Source organism: Neomonachus schauinslandi, chromosome 9 (assembly GCF_002201575.2).
Source record: "Neomonachus schauinslandi chromosome 9, ASM220157v2, whole genome shotgun sequence".
Lineage (NCBI taxonomy): Eukaryota > Metazoa > Chordata > Mammalia > Carnivora > Phocidae > Neomonachus > Neomonachus schauinslandi.
The window spans coordinates 105,507,724-105,523,955 of NC_058411.1; the positions used below are offsets into that span (position 1 = coordinate 105,507,724).

Sequence of the window (16,232 nt, forward strand, 5' to 3'; positions counted from 1 at the left end):
TCGGGATGGTGAAATGTTCTGGAATTCGATAGTGGCAATGGTTGCACAATTCTGTGGATCTCCTGAATACCTTTGAACTGTACACTTTAAAAGGGTAAATTTAAGGGATATGAATTATGTCTCAATAAAGCTGTTAGAAAAAAAAAAAACTTTTTTAGAGTAAAGGCAGGAAATTTACTTTGTGTTCTAAATGAGGGAACATGCCACTGTTGTTTCAGATATGCTCATGGCACGGTCAGTTTCTACCACACAAGAGCTTTCTTCAGAAAGCAAAATATACCAAACCACAGTGCGTTCACGTTTTTAAATTAGCAATAATCACACCTCAGATAAACCAGTGACTGCAATGCTTCCACATGCACAGCTAGAATTTTTGAACAGAGCCCTCCGAGGAAAGTTTCCAGGTGGCAAGGGCTAGAGCTCAAGAGGTTGCTGATTTCGCCTGCTGGGTGCTCTTGGCAATCGGATTCCTGTTCTCGATTCCCCAAAAGTGGGAACAGCTCACCTCCCATTAGGGCTTGAGGAGCACTAACTTGATTCACCTTCAGAACGATCCTAGAGTGACGTGCTCTTGTTGTCTTCATTTCACTGATGAAGAAGCCAAGATTCAGAAATGTTAAAGAAATTGCCCAAGAGGACACAGCTAGTAAGTGTCAGAGGCAGGATTATGTACCCAGAAATACAGGGATAACCACTGAGGTGGCCCTTTTTAGATAATAGCTTTGTTGAGGTATAATTAATATACCATAAAATTCACCCTTTTTAAGTGGACATTCAGTGGCTTTTTGTATATTCACTGATCTATGCAGCCGTCACACTGTACCCTCATTAATGGGTAATGGTGTCACCCGTATTTTTCCTCCATCACACTTGACAAAATCTGTAACTAGATTTTTTTAAAATGTCTGTTTTCCCAGTAGAATATAAATCGAATGAGGGCAGGAGCCATGTCAGTCTGTTCACTGCTGTATATTCCCAGGGGACTCTCAATAAATGTTTGTTGAATGAAGATATGAGACCACAGGGCCCACCCCCACGTCCAGTCAGTCCTGGCTCCACGACCTTCCCCAAGCAGCCCGCTCCTACTTCTACACTGCCCGTCCTACACGGAGTCTGTCCGGCCACATCTGTGGAGTATTTACTATGTGCCAAAAGCACTGTCAGAGGCACATGGGGACGAACGACGCCAGGTCCCCATTCTCAGAGCTCACGTTCTCTTACACCGTGAGAAAGGGAGCTTAAATGTCTCCCCACCCTTCCTATTAAGTCTCTGCATCCGTGAAATTTTTTTTCCTCCAGAATCTCAGAGGAGGGTCACTGCTGGTCCACAAGTAGAAGGTTAGAGCTCTCTGGTTTGTGGGGACAAGGAAACAAAATATCTGAAATTAGGACTATTTAGAATGTATAGCTGCTATTATTATTTCAGAAAAAAATAAAACTATGGCCCAGAAATTTATCTTCCTGAAAGAGTTTTGAATCCTGGCAAATGATCACAACGATAAGAAATCTTATGTGCTGAATACAACCCCAGAATTCTTTTAAATACTCTGAGCATGGGTGAGCTCCATTTAAAAGGGGCACAGACTGTTTCCTACCCTGGCTTTCCCTCAGGGCCTAGATCCCTATTGTTGTTTTATTTCTAATATCAGTGACATCTGCTTAAAAAATGCATAACCGCGGACACACACGATAGCCCTGATTTTGCGTTGTAAACTCACTGACAGACAGTGCTGTTCTGGCAGCTGTTCCTGCAAGCCTGCTCCACCAACTTCAGAGCTTGTATTATGAAGTCGCAGTGACATCCAACTGGGATATCACCACCTTTAATTGCCCACTGCCAACCTGTTCAGCTAGGTAAACCCCAGTCGCTTCTTGCAGCTCTCTTTCTCCAAAGTAGATAACTATTTTTGGAATTCCATTTCACACCAAAAACTTACATGACAAACCATTGGGAATTGCTCAACTGTAATTAAAAGTCATAATTAAGAATTCTTTGGGGGCACCTGGGTGGCTCTGTTGTTGGGCGTCTGCCTTCGGCTCAGGTCATGGTCCCGGGGTCCTGGGATCGAGCCCCACGTCGGGCTCCCTGCTCAGCGGGAAGCCTGCTTCTCCCTCTGCCACTCCCCCTGCTTGTGTTCCCTCTCTCGCTGTGTCTCTCTCTGTCAAATAAATAAAATCTTTAAAAAAAAAAAAAAAGAATTCTTTGGACAGCTACATGCACACAAATGAAACTGGACCATTTTCTCACACCATACACAAAAATAAACTCAAAATGGATTAGTGGCCTAAATGTGAGACCTGAAACCATATAACTCCTAGAAGAAACCAGGCAGTAATCTCTTTGACATTGGCCTTAGCAACATTTTCCTAGATATGTCTCCTCAGGCAAGGGAAACAGAAGCAAAAATAAGCTATTTGGATTACACCAGAATAAAAAGCTTTTGCACAGCCAAAGAAACCATCAACAAAACACCAAGGCAACCTACTGAATGGGAAAAGATATTTGCAAATGGTAAAGGGTTATTTAAGTATTTATTTATACATTTATTTATACATTATACTAATAATTATACTTATTAGTATTAAGTATTTATTTAATTATACAATTAAACACTAAAAAGATGGGCATTCCATAAAAACATTAAAAAATGGGCAGAGCACCTGATTAGACATTTTACCAAGGAAGACATACAGATGACCAACAGACACACACAAAAATGATCAACATCACTCATCATTAGGGAAATGCAAATCAAAACCACAATATCACCTCGCATCTATCAGAATGGCTAGAATCACAAAGAGAAGAAACAACAAGTATTGGCGAGGATGTGGAAGAAAGAGAGGCCTCACGTAATGTTTTGTGAGAATGTAAATTGGTACAACCACTGCGGAAAGCTGTATGGAGGTGCCTCCAAAAATTAAAAATAGATATACCATATGATCTAGTAATTCCACTATTGGGTATTTACCTAAAGAAAATGACAACACTCATTCAAAAAGATACATGCATCCCTATGTTTATTGCAGCATTATTTACAATAGCCAAGATATGGAAGCAGCCCCAGTGTCCATCGATGAATGGATAAAGAATGGACACACACACACACACACACACACACACACACACTGTGGAATATTACTCATCCCTAAACAAGAATGAGATCTTGCCATTTATGACAGCATGGATGGGCCTCGAGGGTGTTACGCCAAGTGAAATAAGTCAGAGAAAGGCAGATACTATATGATTTCATTTACATGTAGAATCTAAAAAACCAAACAACTGAAGAAATACCAGACTCTTAAATAGAGAATAAACTGGTGGTTGCCACAGGGGAGGTGGATGGGGGATGGGTGAAATAGAGGAGACTAAGTGATACAAACTTGCAGTTATAAAAAGTAAGTAAGTCTGGCTGCCTGGGTTTGTTAAGCATTTGCATTTAGCTCAGGTCATGGGATTGAGACCTGCATTGGGCTCCCTGCTCAGCAGTGAGTCTGCTTGTCCATTTCCCTCCCTGCTCCCTGCTCGTGCTTTCTCTCTCTCGTTCTCAAATAAATAAATATTTTTTTAAAAAGTTGGTAAGTCACAGAGATGAAAAGTACAGCATAGGGAATATAGTCAGTAATACTGTAAAAAAAATTATTTTCTTTTACATTTGAAAAAGCCATATTGTGATGACTGTTCTTCACAGTGTATACATTTGTTCTACCTCAGCACCAGCTCAATCCCTCTTTGGGGCTCCTTGGACTATAGGCACACCTGTACTCATAACAGATAAGGAAAGGATTTGAAATAAAAACAACAAAGGAGGAAGTAGGGGGAAGAAGAGAAGGAGAAAAAGTTTATAGGTTTATAGGGCAAGAGAGTATTTGATTTTCTTGTTGTATCTGGGAAGCCAATTCCTACACTGTTTAGACCAAAGGACCTACTTACAAACGTGATACAGTTGGTATGTTTGTGGAGCAGGGAAGATAAACCCAACCCATTGCTTGAGAACTATTCCCTATACTAATTCCATAAAATGGATTCCTTAGCAGTCAAACATAAAAAAAATACTGTGATCTAATACAACGTGGCAACGTGCAAATCTGTGTCTGAGATGGGAAGGCTCCGATTTTGTGAATTTGGATCAAATTCAGAAAATGATTTTCAAACTTGGATCAAAATGAAAGTTTTGAGGACTTTGGACATTATGAAGAATAATATGGTGAGAGATGAAAGCAGGAAAAAGAGCAGGTAAGGGTTGCTTCCCAGACTGTTGCTGTGAGTCCTGCCTCACGTAGTGGTGGGTGACCCGTGAGGTGGTAGTTAGCCTGCCACAGAGCAGAGCAGGCAGAAGAGAGCGCCTCCGTGAGCCGACCCCGCCGTGAGCTCTGTCTTCTCCCAAGAGCAGCGGGTTAAAAAAATACCGCTCCTTCTCCATGGCTTTTTATTGAAGTGTTTTAAAATACAGACCTAATGACATCTCACCCCTCAATGCTTTAACATGCATCTTTTAAAATGAGCATATTCCAATGTGCCCATAATAACATTATCACACCAAAAAAAGGAACAATAACTTGTGAATATAATAAATACTCAGGTCATACTCAAATTTCCCCAATTGATCCTCAGATGGCTTTTACGAATCCTTTCTCCAAACCTGAATCTGCTAAGATCTATTCATTGCATTTGATTATTTTTTCTTAAAGCTCTAATAATCCAAAGCAGAGAGACTCTGTTCATTTCATTGCTGTCATTGGTGCCCAGCCCAAAGTAGGCTCTCAAGAGAGGACAACATCATGGTTAGAAGTATGGGTTCACATCCTGGCCCCGCCACGTCCTACCTGTTCCTTAACCTCTCTGTCTGTGCCTCAGTTCCTCGTCTGCAAAATGGGCATAAGGATAGTCCCTACCTCATAGAGCTGCTGTAAGGATAAACGAGTTAACAGATGTAAATGTTTATAACAGTGCCCCATATGTGGGTGTTATACAAGTGTTCATTCTTACTATTTGCTGATGAATACTTGGCAACCTTAATTATGTACCAAATATGTGACAGACACTTTAGGCATCAGCCAAACCTCTCTGGTCTCATGGAGTTTACATTCTAGTTGGGGTCGGGCATTCCTTAGGAAAAGAAAAATGATTTGCAAAGTAAATACATATGTAGTATGTTAGTTGGTGAGAGAAACCTGGGGAAGGAACATAGGAGTGTTTGATGGTCTCCCTTGTAAGGTGACACTTGAGCAGAAATCTGATGGACGTGACGAAATGTCTGGCTATTTGGAGGGGAAGAGCATTCCAGACAGAGGAAACAGAACACGTAAAGACCCTGTACTGGAATACAAATGATGTGGAAATGTTGGGGTTTGGAGCAAACGGCCAAGAGAGAATTCTCAAGACGTCTTCGGTGCAAAATGGTGATATTATTAACGCAAAGGGACAGCACCAATGGGCAGAAAGAGCTGCACTGGGATTGTGAGGGGTGGCCCATTATATATTTTCAAGTTGGGAGGGAGTTAGGGATAGCGTAAGTCTTTAAGGAATTTTGGAAGCAAGGTTTCCAGGACCTTGAGGAGCTAGTTGTTGTTAGGAAAAGGTCATTTATTACTGTCTAGTAAATCTTTAGTCATGAGACCTTCAGATGTGTATCAGTAGGTCATATGCTTGGACGATGATTACTGACATATATCTTGGGGGGGGGGGGTGGTAGAGAAAAAGGAAGTTTCCAAAGGAATTTTTATATGTTAAAGCAGACTTATAGGATCCTGGAGGTTGGGATGTTAAGTTAGGATTGCCTTTTGCCCTTAACAAAGTATCAACATGGAAGCAGCTGAGTTCCTAGAGGAAGGTCACTCTGCCTGTCTCAAGGACTAGTCAATGGGCTGTAGGCAGTAAGGAAATTTAGTTGTTTCTTGTGCCTTTGTTTCCCACATCATAAAGAGCAAAGAAGCTGGAGGGGAATATGCAGGGGGAGGGAAGTAGGAAATGTGGGAGGGGTCGAGATGTGGTGGACCATTGTGAGGACTTCGGATACCTCTCTGAGTGAGATGGGAAGCCACTAGGGTCTTTTCCTGCTATGAGGTAGACGGGGAAGGGCAGCAGCGGGGGGACCATTTAGGAGCCTGTGTGGGCCATGATGATGAAATCCTAGCTCATCCTCATAACATTTGGGGGAAAGGAATTAATCATCCCTGTTTCACAGATAAGGAAATGGAAGGTGGGAGATGATTCTAATTTAAAGCAAAGTGACGGCAGAACTGGCATTCAAACGCAGGTGTATTTGACCTCAAAGTTCTGGCCTTTCCTCACCATTGTTAAAAAATACAAAAACTTGAGCTCCCTTTCTGTGTTTACTACAGGGAAATTTACAACCAAAAAAAAAAAAAAAAAAAAGCAGGATAGACTCCTGATTTGGTTCACAAATGGCCCTAACTATCCCCAGAATTATCCTCAGGTATGTCCCTCCAAACTTTCCCAGAGAAACTTCTCAATCAACGCACCTGATTAAGGTGACCTTTTTCACTTTCTGATTTGTTACAATAATGTTAATGTAGCAATTATGAAGCCACATTAGAATTATTTATAATACATTAGGATACTTGAACATATGCAATACTGTTTTACTGTAACTGGTTACTATTCAATTGGCTTACACATGCATTTTAAAGAGGTTTATACTTTACAATGTACAAAGCTATAGCTAATGGGACAGATGATTAAGTGTGGTATTTGGGGCTATTTCTATCAAAAGTAGGCATCAAAAATAGGCCCTTAGGACTATTTTTTTTTTTTAAGATTTTATTTATTTATTTGACAGAGAGAGACACAGCAAGAGAGGGAATACAAGCAGGGGGAGTGGGAGAGGGAGAAGCAGGCTTCCCGCGGAGCAGGGAGCCCGATGTGGGGCTGGGTCCCAGGACCCTGGGATCATGACCTGAGGCAGATGCTTAATGACTGAGCCACCCAGGCGCCCCAGGACTATATCTTCTCAGAATACTGTTTCTATGGGAAAAATCGATTAGCTACATATTTATAACTCATGGCACCTTCTCCAGAAACTTAAGTTACTTATTACCAGTGCAAAGACTACCCAATTTTATTATATGGTATTCCATGCCTCAGTAACATTTCAAAGGTGGCATTCCAAATTTCTCATGCCTTGCTCCATGTCTTACCAGGAAATACTAACTTCTGGGCACACAGGAGAGCCATCATTCCCAACTCATCAGGGTAGTTCATAGCAAAGGGAGGGAGGCCAGAAAATTAGCAATTGGCCCATGTGCCATAAAAATTGGACAGAACGTCACCTTTGGCACACATTACTGCTGTCTTTTGATGACTCTGTCACTGAGGCATGCAGTAATAACACAAACATAGTAAAACTAAAAAAAAAAAATGCCTTTCATCACTGGTAAGCTATTTCCTCAAATATTTTAATTTTAATGTTCTATGTGCGAAGTGGTAGACATACGTATCTCTGTGCTGTAGGAAGCTCAGAGTCTGTAGACAGGCATTCTGCAGGATGAAGCGTGCTTTCATAGAGGTTTAGAAAACATGCTCTGGTAGGGTTGGGGGGGTATGCCAAATGCCTGGGCTTTGTTATAACCCATAAGTACATCATCTCTCAAATCTGTTTCAAGTACAGTTGTCTCTGCCCTCTGTGTCCTAGTCTGCCCGCTCACATAGCATGTTCTTGCAAGAATTCTTCAACACTTTAAGGACCTTCAGTGACCTCTCATTATTTCACTATTTATCACTTTTGCCTTATTGTCCTTTTCCTCCTTAGCTAGGTTAGGTTGTGTGCTTATGGCAGAAATTATTGTTGCTTCCCTGCCTGATACCCATCCTCCCTTCTGCATTACTAACAACTGTGATTTTGTTCAGGATGGCATCACGCCATGAGGACGATCCCTCATTTCTGAGCCTTCCTTGCAGCTAAGTATGACCACGTGTCCCAGTTCTGTCCGGGACTTACTGGAGCGGCAGTCTACTGGGGATTGCTTCTAGGGAAGGTTTCGCTTTCCTGATGAAAAGGTAGAGTCACAACTAGCATGTCCCTTCTCCTCTTTCCCCTTTCCTTCTGTCTTGAACACAGACATGACATCTGGAGTTGTAGCAATTGTCTTGCAATCATGAGGTGACAAGCATAAAGACAAAAGGCAACAGTTTGAGAAAGGCAGAAAAGAAAGGGGAAAAGGACTGGGCCCCACTAGCTTTTCTGAGTAGCTGAGTTTTAGCCAGATATAAGCTTCTCAATAAAGACTACATTTCCCAGACTCCCTTGCAGTTGGACATAGGACCAAGTACCGGCCAATGAAATGTAAGGGGAGGTATTGTGGGCAGTTTTCTGGAAACTTCCTTAAAAGATACCTGGCTTGCACTCTTTGACCCTTTTCTTCCCCTTCATTTATCCTGCTGCCTGGAATGAAGCTGGGATGGTTGAGACTCTATTAGCAAACATAGACCCAGAGGAGGAGGCCCATATATCAGAGATAGCAGGAATACTGAGCTAGAAGGAGCCCGATCCCTAGCAACTTCATGGATTTCCAGACCAACCCTGAACAGCCTGTCTCTGGACTTCATATACATGAGAAGAATAAACTGTCTTGTTGAAGTAATATTCTTCCAGTTTTCAGTCACAGACAAACTTAGTCCTAACCTTCCCATTACCAAGTTCATTAATTTTTCTATGCCTGGATTTATATTTTAGGTCTTCTCCTTTGTCATAGTGGAAGAAGTGTCCCTCCTCCTGTCAAGCTCAGTCTCTTATCAAGGCTTTGGCTTTTGCAGTTATCCCTTTTCATTAACCATCAATTTCTCATTCTTCAACCATCCCCAGATCTTTGCATGACTAGCATAGTTTTTTCACTCAGGTCACAATTTAACTGTCATCTCCTCAGAGAGGCTGTCCTTGACCACCATATCCAAGGAAGCCTCCCATTATTCTCTATCCCACTTATGGCAATCTGAAATTAAATTATACATGTGCTCACATGGTTATTATCTGATTCTTCACATTCCTTCAAGAATGTAAGATCCATGTGGACAGCGACTGTTTCTTGTTCACCAACACCTAGCAGGCTCTTAATAAATGTTGGAATGAATGAATGAATGAATGGCTTTTGTTGGGAGTAGAGAAAGAGAGATGGATGTTAGGGGAGGTCTCCCAGAGGAACTTGAGCCTGATCTGAGCTCAAGTTTGAGAGTAAAAGTGTGCCCAGAAGACACTGAAGAGGGGAGAAGATGACATTCCCACAGAGGAAACAGCATGCTCACTTGCAGGGGTGGAGAGAACATGTATGTGAAGACAGGCTGGCTGGGCACGGAGCAGTCACGAGGGAATGGAGAAGAGAGGGCCAGATCATGCCACCCTAAGGGAAACTCGGGGGATTTTAAAGAGGTAAGAGGCATATCTTAATTAGTGATCAGAGATTCAGTCTTTCTAGAGGTTATGCAAAAGATGGATTGGCAGGAAGGAGACCACATAATGGCCATTACAGAGGTCTACATAATAATCAAGGAGGGCCTGGACCAAAGCAGTGCCTGTGAGGATTAGAGCTAGAGTAAAGGATCTGAGAGACAGGAAGGAAGTTGCATCAAGAGTGTATCAACTAGGGGCGCCTGGGTGGCTCAGTCGTTAAGCGTCTGCCTTCAGCTCAGGTCATGATCCCAGGGTCCTGGGATCGAGCCCCGCATCGGGCTCCCTGCTCTGCGGGAAGCCTGCTTCTCCCTCTCCCACTCCCCCTGCTTGTGTTCCCTCTCTGTCTGTCAAATAAATAAATAAAATCTTTAAAAAAAAAAAAGTGTATCAACTAACATTTCTTTATAATGTGGCAGCATGCTATGATGGAAAGAGGTTTTGAAGTCAGAGACATAAATCAAATCCTGTCTCCTCGCTTGGGTTTGTAGGACTTTGAGAAGTCCCTCAACCAATTATTCTCATTGGTAAAGTAGTAGTAATATCACGTACTCCCTCTTGTCCTTTTCTTTTTTTAAGATTTTGTTTATTTGAGAGAGAGGGAGCAGGAGGAGGAGCAGAGGGAGAGGGACAAGCAGACCCCACACTGAGCATAGAGGCCAACGTGGGGCTCGATCACACGACCCCAAGATCAGGACTTGAGCTGAAATCAGGAGTCAGATGCTCAACTGACTGAGCGACCCAGGCGCCTCCCTCTCTTGGCCTTTTAAAGACTAAAGCAGTTGCATCGGGACAGTACCCACCTATTATGGTGCCTGACACAAAATGGAAGCTGAAGAAATGCTAGCGCTCTCCCCCAACGTTTTTCATAGTCTACAGTTCAGCTCCTACAGGAATCAGAAAACAGGAGGGACACATCTGACCAGAAGTAGTTAAATCTTAAGGTTTTGTGAGCCTGAGGCAGTTAGGCAGCAGCTGGGCAATCTCGAAGCAGCTTGGAGTTTAAGTGGCGCTATGATTGTCAGTCCCTCCAGCCTTCACAGGGAGGTAAGAGGGGCTGCCATAGAGCATAGAGTGCTCGAGTTGAAACTATAACAAAACAGTAAATAGTTAGCTAATAATCACCCTTTAATTTTAAAGATTTTATTCATTTGACAGAGCAAGAGAGACAGCGAGAGAGGGAACACAAGCAGGGGGAGTGAGAGAGGGAGAAGCAGACTCCCCGCTGAGCAGGGAGCCTGATGTGGGACTCGATCCCAGGACCCTGGGATCATGACCTGAGGCAGATGTTTAATGACTGAGCCACACAGGCACCCCATCACCCTTTAATTTTAAATAGGACTTTTTACTAAAGAAGTTGTTTTTTGAATGGACACCAAAATATAGACCGAAATCCACGTAACCAACATCTATAGTTACCATAATTTTATAATTCTTATTTCGTCTCTTCCCTTCCCTTTTTTGGTGAAATCTTTTAAAGCAAATCCCAGACATTGTATCATTTCACCCATAAGCACTTCAGATAAGGACTTAAGAAAAACATAACTATTATCACATCTAACACATTTAACAATGCATTAATACTATAGAATTCCCAGGCACTGTTCCGTTTCCCCCAATTGTCTTAAAGTTGTTGTTCTAATGTTTGAATTAGGATGTAAACAAGGTCCACACAGTGCATTTGCATCTCATTTTATCTACGACATTTTCCCCTCATTTAAAAAAAATGTCACTTATTAGCTGGAGAAACCAGGTCATTGGTCAGATAGGCTTTTCTTCACTGTTTGAATTTGGCTGATTGCAATCTCATGGTGTCATTTTATGTTTTCCTCTGTCCCTAGTATTTCTTGTAAACTGGTGGTTTTATCTAGAAGCTTGACCAGATTCAGGTAACATCTTTTGGGCAGAAATAGGTCATAGGTGGTGCTGTGTACTTCCCCTTAGAGGATATCGGGAGGCAATTTCTTTTTCTCCTCTAAAGATGTTAAGATTGATCAGTGGGTCTGAGTATTACTGGCTCCATCTACCGCCCCCCCTTTTTTAAAGATTTATTTATTTGACAGAGAGAGAGAGACAGCGAGAGAGGGAACACAAGCAGGGGGGAGTAGGAGAGGGAGAAGCAGGCTTCCCGCAGAGCAGGGAGCCCGATGCGGGGCTCGATCCCAGGACTCCGGGATCATGACCTGAGCCGAAGGCAGACACTTACCGACTGAGCCACCCAGGCGCCCCTCGATCTACCCTTTATAAAATTCCCTGAATGGTATTAGTGACCACTGATGTTTGCCTAAATACATTATTTCATTAGGGAGTGCAAAGCAGCGATTTTTATAATTCCACCCTTCCTTCTGCATTTATTGACTTCTATGAAGAACTGTCCCTTACTGACTCTTTGGTGCATCTGAAAAATAGATTTTTCAGGAAAAGCAGGATAAACGCTTGATTCTTTTCCTTTATTTACTTTCAAATTAACGTACCAGTTTTATCAAGTAGGTTTTTTGGAAAGAGGGGAAAACATTAAGAACTCGGGGTTTTTATATATTTGTATTGTTTCCATCCATTACAGTCATTGTGTTTTAGCCAGTAGGCTCCTGAGTAGTTCTTTATTATTGCAAAATACTTACCGTACTTTAGTAATTTCCCTCACAAACAACCCTGTGAAGGTAGGTATTATTACCTAGCTTTACAAATGAGAAATCTACATCACATGGCTTGAACCACGATTCAAGGTCTATTGTTCTTTCCATTAAATATAATAATGCTTGAAAGAATCAGAGTGTTAAAGGTGACTGGATTCTTTTTTTTTCTTCTTCTGGTTTTAAGATTAAACAGTAGAGGTCTTTAACCAGTGGGAATATGATATTAAGCAATATACACTTTAGAAGGCATTACTTGGGGCAAACACTGTTGAGAATAATGTTATGCTGATGGATACTGTAACTTAGTAAATAGCCCATCTCAACTTTGTTTGTGAAGCATTTCAATTTTGATTACTCTGTGTGGGATCTACTGCTCAGATGTAGGTCATTTTATGGCCTGCCCATGTCTGGGGAGCTGGTATTACACGCTGCCTAGTGTTTTTAATTCAGAACTTCTTCGAAAAGAAACCTTAGCCTCTTATGTTTAAACCCTTGTTTTAATAGCATAAGCTATTTCCTTCTTAGATAGCTTTGTGGGCATAGTAATAAAATAAATACCACAAAATCACTGATGAGATGAAAATTGAGCTCCCTGCTTCTGTGCGGCCATGTAGGTAAAACAGTAATTGGCTCTGATAATAACTTTTGTTCTTACAAAACCAAAGTCTAAATGAGTCACATTTGATATATCTGCTTGTAATTACTATCAGAAGGAGAGAATTCCAAATTTGGTTTAGTGACTCAAGATAGATTAAATAGATGGCTGCCTTTTCTTGATCAATTCAAGAAAAATTTCTGAAATTATTCTTTATATTTATCTTGCTGTTGGTGAAAATTATCTTCCAGGGCTTGCTCTTCTGCTTAATGGAATAACGAATTTTGTTTTTCTTTTTTAAATTGACAACTGTTTTTCTTGAAAAGATCTTATTACTGGGTCTGATAATGCAGCTTATGCTTTTGTTTTCCTATATAGTTCAAAAGGTGGTTTGTGAAACAAGTTTAGGTTATGAATGTGTTTGGTAGTGATTTATAGCAAAACCATTTGATACGTTATTATTTAAATGTAGGCCCTTTTAGGTTTTTTAAAAGGGAAATTTAATGTGTTATTATTTTGGTATACACATGTGTCCGTGCCAAAATAGTAAATATTAGAATATTAATCATTTTAAAGGACCTCTCCCATTGCTTTTAGAAGCTAACTAATACATAACTGATATTACAACAGTCATTTCCTTGGGATTTCTATTTACATTTGGATTCCTATACATGAAGATCTATGTCCAGTGCCCCAGAAATGTAACAATGAGCAGAGAACTGGATTTTGATGCTTTTTTTAAGATTTTGTTTATTTGACACAGAGAGACACAGCGAGAAAGGAACACAAGCAGGAGGAGTGGGAGAGGGAGAAGCGGACTTCCCGCCGAGCAGGGAGCCCGATGCGGGACTCGATCCCGGGACTCCAGGATCATGACCTGAGCCGAAGGCAGTCGCTTAACCGACTGAGCCACCCAGGCACCCTTGATGCCACTTTTAACAATGATTCTGTACTTGATGATTTCCTCCCTACACCTGTACCGTAGCCCACACGAAGTTGATGGAGAATAAAACTAAGAAAACTGCTATGGTCCACCGAGCCAATGAATTAAAAAGTTCTAACAAAGCTTAGACATGCTAGATGAAGCTTTTACCATCAGCTGTATCCAGGGTTCACATTCAAAAAAACACTCTAATTACAGAAACCACATCCAGTCAATAGAATACATATTAGCAATTTCCTAATCCTTGGTAGGATGGAAATTATTCTGAAAGTTTAATTAAGAAGGAAAAAATTAGGGGCACCTGGGTGGCTCAGTCGGTTAAGCGACTGCCTTCGGCTCGGGTCCTGATCCTGGAGTCCTGGGATCGAGCCCCGCATTGGGCTCCCTGCTCAGCGGGGGGTCTGCTTCTCCCTCTGATCCTCTTCCCTCTCGTGGTCTCTCTCATTCTCTCGCTCTCAAATAAATAAAATCTTTAAAAAAAAGGAAAAAATTATGTTCAGGTATTAATTTCAATAGAAGTGGCACTCAGCTTCCACGCAAAAGCCCCAGAGTGGTGCTGTGAGTGTGGGTTCCTCACAGAAGGAAAGCCATTTATAATTAACACAACGTTGCTTTTGCAACCCCACATACTTCCAGGAGAAGGAAATAGATAGGCTTTCTTGGCAACCTGTATCCCTGCATGGGTTAAATAAAGTGGATAGCTGAGTGCCATTATTTAGAGATTTGGCTTAAAAACTGCTATTTAAAAAAACACAGAAGAGAGGTTTGGAGACTGTGTTAAGAAATAACTTATCTGGACAGTATACATACCATAGGTATTATTGTAGGCTTCCCCTTCACTTTGACCTTAGGCACAGCCCCATTTATGAATGCTTATGATCAAAGAAATAGCTGGATCATGAATGAATCTTCCCAGTGTCTATGACCATTTTAACAATTGCACCGGATCACTCCCAGAACTAAGACACTCAATTGAAAGGAAAAATATTTTTTAAATTGCTCACAACACCTCCTTTCTAAAAAGTCACAAGGACCATGTATTTTAGGAATCCATTTATATGAAATGCCCAGAATGGGCACATCTAAGAGGCAGAAAGTAGACCAGTAGTTGCCAGGAGCTGGAAGGAAGAGCAAATGGGGAGTGATTGTTAATGGGTGTGAGGTTTCTTTTTGGGGTGATGAAAATGTTCTGAAATCTGGGGTGATGGTTGCACAACTTTGTGAATATGCGAAAAACCACTGACTCGCATACTTTTAAAGGTGTGAATTTTATAGTATGTGAATTATATCACAGTAAAAAGTCACAAGACCTCAGAAAAGGTTGTGATGTCATATTCCTTAAGTGTCACCTTACCTTTTAGCATCACATCATAGAATGCCAAAGCAGGGGAGGGTGTGGGGGGGGAGGGGTGTTGGGGGGTGGGTAGGGTGGCATTTGGAGGGTAGGGGTGAGGTGAATAGTTAGTTCTTCAAGAGACCCTCAAGTCTAATTGCTGCATTGTGCAAGTAAAGAAACGGACTTTCAAAGGAGAGTGACTTACCCAAGGTAACATGCCGGCAGTCCAGAGGAGGGCAAAATGGGAACCTAGCTAGGTCTCTCCCCTCTTCCACCATCATCGTGCTGTCTTCGCTGGTGGTTTATAGTTCGGCATCTCAGCAGTAACTAATTTGAATTATTTAAAATGAGGAACACGTGGTTCAAACGACATGCTTTTATATTTTTTTCTAATGACAGCACATGTTTTTCCTATAGATAGCAAAATCTCTGTGAAGGAGTTAATAAATGCATTGTGGTAAATTCACCAAGTCCAAAGTGAGATTTACCTGTAAATGTCCCTTGAGGAAAATGGCCACATTAACAGACCAAGGGAGCCCTCTACCTGTGTGTTTGTAGTATAGATTTCATTGGCAAAATCCTTGACCTGGAAAGTTAAAAATAAATGGAGACCAGGTATTCTGGTCCTTTGTCCACCTTGGTTGTCTTCTGGTATTATTTTGGAGGAAATGAGTGGGATGCAAGGATATATTTGTATGAGCAATAGGATACATGGAGGAAAATCTACAGAAAGTTCCTTTTCTGTGAATAAAAGAGACCAATTAGCAGCCTAAATAAAACCAAATATATATATATATATACACATACATATATAAATTTTTGTCAGAAGAATTATACTAAAATAATTATTTTCAAAGAACTTCACACTCCTTTGAGGATATAAAATGTTAGTAAGCATTTTTGTTCATTCAACATGAAAGTTTCATTGTTTCTTTGTTTCAGCAAAAGATAGGGTTGAACGTAAAAATCATGCAGGATCCTGAAAACATCCACCACAGAGCTGCCGTAAATGCGAACTATGGAATCAGTTTGCCATATATTAATCAGAGAAAAGCCTGTGTAAGTAATGACTTGTTTTAAAGAGCTCTTAATATTTTTTAAGAACCAAAAGTCATATCTTTTATAAGATACAATGTACATTTTAAGTAATGATTCTGATCCTTAGAATTTGGGGGAGATGAAATGGAATGGCTTTCATTCTGTTTATAATTACGAATGATTAAAAACATGTAAACCATTTTTAAAAGATCTATTTGTAGCTCGTTCAAATTTCTCGGTTGTATCTGATGTTCCTAAATAATCTGGTATCATCATTTTA

At 41.0% G+C, this 16,232-nt stretch overlaps 1 protein-coding gene across 1 annotated transcript in view; it reads left to right on the forward strand.

Annotated features, from left to right (window-relative positions):
- Positions 1-16,232, forward strand: part of IQCH (IQ motif containing H) — a 205,248-nt gene that overhangs the window by 18,747 nt on the left and 170,269 nt on the right. The window lies entirely within an intron of this gene.